Here is an 8,773-nt window from a genome sequence, read left to right as displayed (position 1 = left end):
TTACAGCCAGTTGGCTGAGCTAAATGGCAGCTTGTGTTGGTTACTGGAAGCACTGGGAGCTCTGGTTTACTTTCAAGTACAAATTGGACAGGCAAATAAATACAAATAAAAGACAAATTAGCCAAAAGCTAAAATGACAATTTATTCTGAGAAAACTGTGTTTGAACATTCAAAAATAGGTAACAACGTTTTCATTCATTCATTCATATTTGCCTGTTAGTCATAAAACACGTTTCTGGAAATTTTAGGTAACGCTGAAAATGTCACGATCCCGTTTTGTGCCCTGTGCTGCTGCTCTGCACAGGGCCGTTTTTGGAGTTCCTGGTCGGAGCCAAGTTCCAATTAGGCCTTTATAAGCTCTCACCTGACTGCACTCAGACGCCGGGCTGTTTTCTTATGCCCGTGCCAATCCACACTCCTCGTTCTTGTATTTTTGCCTGCTGCCTTGCTTTTCTGGTGCTTGGTGCTTTGGTTTTTGTGACTTGGCCTAGTTTTTGGTCTTGGTCTACTGTATATCTATCACTAAATGTGTTACAAGCATGCTCCACGGAGCTAGTGGGTGAACCCCGCTTCAAACGCCATGCCAGACTCAACACTGTGTTCTTTAAAGCAGTGTTTGTTAGCACCGGGGTAACACACTTCACCTTCCACGGACAGTTCTCCAACGTGTGTCGATTAGAAAAAATAGATCAGTAGAAATCTTGAATGTGACACGTATCATGGACACTACACCATATTTCTGATTTTGAATCAGCGTCACTTTCGTTATTGTCTGAATTTTGGACAAACACCAGAGAAAGAACGCGGAAGTACTCTGAAGTTCACAGTGTGTTAATGCAAACGTCAGCTCATTTGCATATATTCAATTTGACGTACATTGTGTTACGCTGGTTGGTCAAAGAGGTGTTATATTTTGGAAATCAAAGCAGCTGAAATGTAAGCTAAACCGTTTTGTATTGTTTATTTCCTCGTCTTTGTGATACACTTTTGCATGTCACAAAACGGGCTGAAATTGACATCAAATCGTATTTTATACACAAAAGAACACAAACAAAGTATTGTACGGTTTCCCCTGTTTATATTTTCATATGGCTATAGCTTCAAAGCACTTCAGTCTGTGCGTCATGCCCCTTAAAGTGACAGCACCCTCTCTGGTATCCCTTTCAGGAGACAAATAAAGGGTAAGACCACATATGAGTTAAATCAGTTAAATAAATACAAATAAATGGGACAAAAAAGTATTTGAAAACATAATTTTTCACAAAAGTGAATTATTTTCTTGTTATCCTCATGAGCAACCTGTATTAACATAAAAAGAGAAACAAAGGCATCAGTGTCTCACCAGCCATGAACCTCACCGCACATCACTGCTGAATAGTATAAGCTGCATAACAATGTATACGTGCTGACTGAGTGATGACTAAATGTTGTTCTGGACCTCTATTCCTTCCTCCCTGCTAGTTTTGATTACGGGCCCCCTCAGTCTGAGACGAGGGCCCTACAGTATAAGTGGCAGGCCTGGACTACATCAAAAACAGCCCAGACGCTACAGCCGGAAGAAAGGCAGGAACCGGTAAGGCTCTGCTGCTGTCTGTTAACAGGAAAGAGACCTCGAATGAGCACAGATGGAAGTGGGGAGGGTGAGTGCTAGACAGGTGGGGAAGGGAGGGGGCTAGTCTGCTTTTGTTTGCAAGTTCCTCTGTTTCGTCTGACACAAGATATACATTTTGATAGAACTTTTGTCTGCTTACTATTGTTCCTTAATTGTCGCACTGCGGTCAGGTGACAGATTTTATCCAAGAGGAGGCTGAGGGCAGCGAAGCAAACGGGCCTCTGCAGCAAGTGGAGACTGTGGAGTCCATTACTCAGGTACAGCAACAGTGTAAGCTAACGTTAGCTTTGTAGGGGCCCCTAGCTTGTCAATACCATAGACAAAGATAGACGCAGCATCGAATGGGCTTGTCCACTGCTGCGATACGTCAACATCGACGCAATATCGGATGTGTCAAGGCTGCGGTGTAAATGAATACAAGTAAATGTACTTACTTTCATAAAGCGCTTTTCTGCAAAGAAATTTAAGTTAATTGCTTTCATTGATACATTGACACACGCACTGATATACTTGGGAAACATGTAGGCACCAAAAACAATGTATTTGACCTTCTCATATATTTGGTGCCTATGAAAGTCAGTACATTTACTTGTATTCATTTACAGCACAGCCTTGACACATCCAATATGGCGGTGAAGTTGACGTACGGCTCAGCACTCGATGCAGCGCTGGTCAATACAATGAAGACATTCCTAGATACCTGACATCAGCGTTGTCCAAAGTGCGGCCCAGGGGCATTTGAAATATGCCTGTAAAACTAAACCAAAGCAAAAGCAAAAATGGGAAAAAGAGATCAACAAGGCACAATGTAAAGAAAAAAAGCTAAAATGTTTCTATTAATAACTAGGGGTGTCACAAGATCTCGAGTCACAAGCTCTCGCAAGATTAAAACGTGACAAGATTACGCGTTCAGAAAAAAAAATGTCTCGTGGGCACTAGGCCTGGGACAACAATAAATTAATTAATTAATCACGCAATAAATGACAATGAAATTGATCATTTTGCCGACCTCCATATATTGCCATCGCGCATGCGTGTCTGTTTTCCTTGTCTCTCGCCTCCAAACAGGCAGGAAGAGACTTCACTCTGTACACTGCTTGCAGCACTTTGGCACCTTTGTTCCATAGAACAACAGCACGAACGGAGTGAGCTCTTTTGTCAGTCAATCTTTGTCTCGGTGGGTGGAGGCGGGGCCACTAGCATACACACACAATGCTGAAGAGTGTAATGTTGTACAAACTAAATAAGTATATTGCAATATATTGTGATATTATTTTTATATTTTATATATTTTTTTATAAGTAATGTCAAAATCTCGTCTCGTCTCGTAGACCCAATCTCGTGTATCGTCTTGTCCTGTGAACAGAGTGTCTCGTGACACTGCTATTAAGAACTAATAATAACAAAAAAACTTTGTTAATACATTGGGGTTTTTTTTAGCCTTTTTACATTTTGAAAATATATAAAAATATCAACGTGGTCCCGTGCATCCTTTTATTTTTCTGGATGCTACCCTCAGGAAAACCTTTGGGCACCTCTGCCCTAGATGGTCCACTATGATGCCACAATCTCTTCCACTTTGTGAGCAAAACAGGATACATTTCATTAAAACCTCTTCAAGTTAAGCCTACTGAGACAAGTTAAATTGATAAAAAAAAAAGAAGAACGGAAGTGTAAAACGGAGAGCGTCTCAGAGGAGTTAGATGTTTCCTGGAATTTACTAGTTTAGATCAGCCAAAGGTATACAATAGATGAGTATGTCCAAGTAAAAAAAAACACATTTTGTTTGGTGGATTTATGAATAAAAGCTATGGTCTTTATGCTCTTTTGTTGCGTTACGCTCTAGTCTTTTGCTGTTGTTTGCAACAACATGGCGTACAAGAACAATTGGTACATAAACATAATGAATATACAGAAATCAATATGGAAATTAACTCAACATGAGTGGGACAAAGTGGGACAACATAATACTGTAAAACGACACATTATTAGCGAAGAATTAAGGACATAAACATACAAAATTGTGGAAAACCAAGTGGAAAAGGGGTGAAATAAAAATCAAAGCCAAAGCAACCTGATTTAGAAAGTAAATCAATAATATTCTGTTATGAATGTGTCTGAAATAATAGGATGCGTTCTTTAAACAAGTTGTCTCCTTTTCCCAAAACATTTACACAATATTTTAAAGTGAAATGCTAACATGTCGTCGCTGAACAAGACCAGACAGGACTTAACGGAACTAAGCTGCCACGTGGGGGGAAACTAGCCCAGTTGAGGTTGTCAGCTGTCCGTCAGTCTGCGGGGCAGGTCTCACTCAGTCTGAGATGTATTGATCTCTGATCGATCGGGGGTTTTATCCATCTGCCTTTAATGCTGCAGAGTATACATGTGAAGTAGGCAAAAGAAGACACGAGCAGAGATAAACAGATAAGGGGTCCGGATGGTAATGATACTGCAGAAACCGGGTGGGAGTCTGGTCTGGACAGCTGGTGTTGATAACTAATCTGCCCATTTGCCAGCACTTTTTTTTTTTTTTGTAAAACATGAAACCCGGCAACCTGATAGCCCAAATTAATAAATGAACAATTTCTTGCACAAGAGAGGCCCCCTGTCCCATCAGGGCCTCTTTTCACAAGACACAATAGACGCTTAGAAGGGGCCCTCAGGAGTGCTCAGTCCCCCAAGTGCTACAGGATGGCTGAGAACCGCTTGATGGAATAATGAGCTGATACAGGGATACACAGTGTTGGACATGGGGGTGGCATTTTGGGAGGGGCTGAAGGTTGATAGGCTTGTTAGACCAGGTGGGTGGTGCAGTGTGCTTTGCTTTTCAGCCCCTGGCAATGGCAGCACTTGCGCATAGTGTCATCAGACCGACCCACAGCTCCACTTTAAAACTTGGGTGTGACTAGCATTTTTGCATTTTTGATTCCTAAAAACAACAGAGCACTTTTGGCACATAGACTGGCACTCTACTAGCGTAAAGGTATTGCTTCTGTTTTAATGCATGACTTTGTGACTGAAGTAAAAAATGTGAGGTATGACGGAGCCTTGCATTGACATTATATACAAATAATAGTGAAGGGAGAAATCGGGCCCCCCAGTTCCTAGTCTTCTCATATTGTGTCCCCCAGAACACTTTAGCTGAGTAGTTGTGGAGGGTTCAGCAATTCATGACAAAAGGCAAAAAGGCTCGTCCAGTGCTGAGTGATGCCGTCAGACGACTGATGAATGGCAGGGGCAGATGTAGCAAGGAGCGGGGTGCGGGTGTTGTTGCTGCTGTCTGCAGGCTTGGCTGAGGTAAATTGGCAGGTGGGGCAGGGAGTTGAAGATACAGTGCAGAGAACAGAGCCAGAGGAGAGGAGCAAGCATGCTAGCTATGTGATGATTATCAGGGGGGAAAAAAACAGAGGGCCCGTCTGTTCTCTGCCTTGCATGCCCGGGGTTGGGCTGTGAGGAGGGGTCGGGTGGGGGTTGTGTTGTTCCAGACTGGGCTTGGTCGTCGAGCAGGTGTGCAAGGCAAAGGAACACGAGGGGGAAGGGCGGGGTGACAGACGGGGAAATTGGAAGTCGGAATGAAAAGAAAACAAACCAGATACATTTGATCAACTGCTTCAAAGACTCCCCAGGCTACGCTACACCAGGCACTGGAGTTTAGTTCAGTTGAGAAATGGCTGCTTATATAAAAGTTATACAATGTAACAAAATAACTGGCAAGGGGGTAAGCTAATGTTAGCATGTGTGTGTATGTATTTGTATTTAAACTTTAAACACACATAGCTTTTAACAGCATTTTTGATTGGTCAGCAGATCACACTGAATGTGGACTATACCTCGACGACATCGAAAAAACGAGTTTGCAGTGTTGACCATAGCTTTAGTAATTGTAACGTACCAGTACAGTACTGCATTGGATTTTCTGAGCACTGAATAGTTGGCTAACTGAGGTAGGTCTGCATTTCAACACATAGACTCAACACATAGGACTGTTGTTGCGGCTCACCTTCTTCTGGTTGACTGTAAAAACTCTGTATACTCCGACCATGATATTTTGGAAATGATTCATCAAATTTGCGGCGTTGAAATGTCCAGTGCTGCTGCCAACTAGCCGCTAGCAACTATCTAGTGTGATATAATGTGTTGAACCTGCTACGTCTCTGTTTATGCCATGTGGCCCAGTGTTAAATGGGCATATAGTTTGGGCTTTTGGGGCTGGATCAGGCAGACATACAGACAGGTTGTACATTCTGGATAAGGTCGTTCCTCGCTACATCATGGTTCGAACATCGCTCACTCACTCTAACACGGTTTTTCGCTGAGAGGTCAATAAAGTGAAAAAACAACGGTACAAAGGTTTGCCCCAAGCTACCATGGTCATTAGCATATCTCACATGGCTCAATAATCCGCAGAGACCTGCCGGCGTTTGTCTGAATGCTTGCATGTCAATGGAGACGCAGCAGCATTCTCTGTGATCAACTGCGATGTGAACAGAACCGGCTCATCGCGACCCGAGGTTGACCTTTTGTCATTGAGACGCAGACACAAACGATGTCAACTGTCCCCCGTAGACACTCAAATGCACACACGAGGTTGACCACTGCGTAAACCAAAGGCAACCAGTGAGAGGAAGACAGGAAGCAACATGTATTCTTATGCTTGTGCTTATGACTAAAAACTAAAATTAAGAACACATTTTAAGCAAAGGTGAAGAGCATCAATTCCTTGTGTTGCATTAAATAACATGACAAATAAGGACTTTGTTTTGTAGAGTGTGGAAAATGTTTCTTTCTTTGGCAATTAATGGGAATTAACTGGATCCTAGACAATTCACATAGATTTTTATAATCTTATCGAATAAATTAAATAATTATTTAAAATTTAAATAACTTAAGTAAGTAAATTAAGTAATTTATTTTAAAAAAAATTGTGTATTTACTATAATAACAGTAACATAAACAATAATAAAATAAAATGCAAATTTTAATTTTTTAATTTTTATTTAAATTTTGAGAGAGTGAGATAAAAAGATATAGATTATTGGATATAAATAATTTCATTCATTCTACTAATATAATCATTTTGAAAAAATTTATTTAATTACAAAAAAATCATAATCATAATTTAATTACGTAATTCAAATCAAATGTCTTGAATTGTTTTAATTAAAATGAATAATAAAAATCATCAACAATAACATAAATAAAACCTGTCACATAGCTAAATGAGCTAACCAAAATATTAGAAACATCTGAGAGCTGCTGTACACCACTGCACACTCAAATAATAAGCATATTGTGAAATGAATTCCTCTCTGACAATCAAAACAGAGCCTTATTGTCTTTATGGATGCACAATTTGCACACAAGTCTTGAACGTCATTAGACGCTATTATGGGGTAGGCTGCCGATCCGCTGTATTTTGAAGATCGAATAATACCGGCTTCCGCCACGAGATCGGGCCGATCCGGTTGTCGTATCACGCTCGTAACGCTGAGCCACACTCCAACATGGTAGGGGGAGTAATGCCCCTCAAAGCTGGTTGCTACTCGACTCCCACCACCCGCAAAAAGATGATAACGCAACACCACCATTTAGACAGTGTGCCGCGGTGAACTTAGTTTCACGTTGGACGTTGGACATTTGGCTCCGTAGCTACAGCGGTAGTTTCCCCTCACTACCCTCAGCTCGCATGCAGTGGCGGAGCTACGTGGTGGCCACCTTTGGTCACTTTCCAGCCACCCCACTGGCCATCTACACATATCAGGTATAAACTTATTGCCACCCATACAGTATGTGAGTAATGGTCTCACCTTGGTCACCCCAATGAAACATTTCTGGCTCTGCCAATGCTCGCACAGAAAGTGCTGCTCTAACCGCTGGTTGTTTACACTACTGTAGGAACCGTCAATAAATTACCATTGCGCTGAAGAGGGTTTGTTAAAAAATGTCACCACAAATTGATCTATAACCATGTTAAGTGGTTAGTCCTACCCTAAAAGTATTTTGCACGCCCATTTTTTTCAATTTTATCCTTTATTGAATGGACTTTTTTATTGGATGTATCTTTTATTGGATTAGGGACCTAACTCACAGAGGTTACAAAAGCCAAACAATATTGTTCTAACAAAAATGTAAATTCAGCAATACTTTGGTTACATTTTTAATGCTTTGAAGAGCTATTTTCATAACCATATCCAATTCCACAAATTCATGTTTGTAACAAAAGCTTATTATTTAAAAAAAAAAAAAAAAAAGGATTGGGATCGGATCAACTCGGAAAGACAATAAAAAAAATCGGATCGGAAGCCAAAAAATGGATCGGGACATCGCTAGATCCTACAGGTGTCCCTAATGTTTTGGCCAGTGATTGTTCCTAAGCAAAGAATACACACACATGCAGCACTGTGCTTCTGGTGTAGTCTGTGGTAGTTCAGGCACATTTCTCTCCAGAGGAAGTGTTGCTTTCTCAGTTTCCTTAGTTTTAGTTTGTGTTGAGAGACGTCCAAACTGCTGCTTTCATGTGGAGCCGAGAGGCCCGTTATTACACAACGTGGCTCACGCGACCGAGCAGGCTTGGACGCTCGGCAGAGATGCTCCCGGGCTTGTGTGATGAGGTTGAAAAAAACAAAAAATAAGTGAAGCACTCAACCACTTGCAACTAAAGCGACACGTGCACACAGTTGCTATGTTCCAGCTGCACATGTGCATGCAGCTCATCTCTGCAGTCATGCTTCCTCTATAATGAATACCTTACACTGAAATGCATGTACAAAGACACTAAACCTCCAAATATTGCTTTTATTGTTGTGCTGTATTATGCTTCATTAAACTATATGGATCAATATCTGGGGACAACAGATGACCAGCAGCACCGCATAAAAACAAACACTCATTTAACCAGTGGGGGGGGCCCTCATTAATCTAAAAGCAGCATTTGTGTGTGTGCGTGTGTGTGTGCTCTTACTTTGGTCCAAAGTGCCTGTTTTTTTTCCACGCATCTTTTTTTCCTGGTCATGGAGGACGTTGATGAATTGGCCCTAAGGAGAGCCGAAGAGGCATAATTAAGATTCTATCAGGATAAAGGTAGGACTAAATGATTTACATTAGCAACGAGGGATGAACATTCCACAGCAAAATGAAAGAGGGGGGGAATCAAACAGA

This window comes from Dunckerocampus dactyliophorus, chromosome 10 (assembly GCF_027744805.1).
Source record: "Dunckerocampus dactyliophorus isolate RoL2022-P2 chromosome 10, RoL_Ddac_1.1, whole genome shotgun sequence".
NCBI classification, from domain to species: domain Eukaryota; kingdom Metazoa; phylum Chordata; class Actinopteri; order Syngnathiformes; family Syngnathidae; genus Dunckerocampus; species Dunckerocampus dactyliophorus.
This window is presented reverse-complemented; position numbering follows the sequence as displayed.